Raw genomic sequence first — 1,035 nt, forward strand, 5'->3', positions numbered from 1 at the left:
TCAGCCCACCGGAGCGTTTGGAAAGAAATCAGACGCTGATTGGCTGGGGCGGGGGCGTAGGGGGACACACCCCTCCAATGAAAAGGCGCCGTGTCCGTTCAGCAGCCTGTGCAAGTTGTTTCCTTATGGTGAACATAAGCAAGCGTGAGAGTGGTAGTTCTTTTCTCTGCAGACCGGATTTCCTGCAGACCGGATTTGCAACCTTGGCTGCCTCTGGTTTAGAGTGGTAGCCACTCCTAAAATACTTTCTTGCTGAAGTGGTTTAGACGTTGCCCACCTTTAAGAAAAAATTCAAATCTAAGTCTTCCTGTATAAACAAAACGTGAATCCTATCTTGCAGGGGGAAACATAGACATTGTGGGTATTTTAGAAACTCGGTGGGATGAGGAAAATCAGTGGGATAGGATGACTCCTGGTTAAAAATTATATAGGAAGGAGGGGGGGTAGCTTGTATGTCAGAGAGGGTATACGGTCCAGTAAGACTGAGAAGGTAAGACAACTGGATTCATTCCTGGAAATGTTATGTCAAAATAATGGGCCCAAAAGGAAGCTTAACACTGGGAGTTTATTGTCCAACAGATCAAAAGATAGAGGAGGATTATAAAATGATGAATGAATTAAAGATAGTGGCTAGATGAAATAACTGTGTCATAATAGGTGATTTCAACTACCCACAGGTTGATTGGGTCAATATGTGTTCAAATCGGGAAAAAGATTGAGTTTCCAGACACTCTCAATGACTGTGCTATGGAGCAGATGGTCACAGAACCTACCTGGGGAGAGGCGATCCTGGATTTGATCCTAAGTAACGCCCAAGACCTGGTGACAGATGTAAAAGTGATTGCACAGCTTGGGAACAGTGACTACAATGTTATTGAGTTCAACATTTGTATAAATAGGGAGTTGCCCAAAAAGACCGACACAACCACTAGGGCTGCCAAGTCCCCCCGGGGGACAGGTAACCCCCCGCTTTGGAGGCCCGATTTCCGCTGCCGAGGAATTGGGCCCCAGGGGCCACGTCAGCCGGGGGTGATG

This window comes from Gekko japonicus, unplaced genomic scaffold (genome assembly GCF_001447785.1).
Source record: "Gekko japonicus isolate JY-2015 unplaced genomic scaffold, Gekko_japonicus_V1.1 scaffold4, whole genome shotgun sequence".
NCBI lineage: Eukaryota > Metazoa > Chordata > Lepidosauria > Squamata > Gekkonidae > Gekko > Gekko japonicus.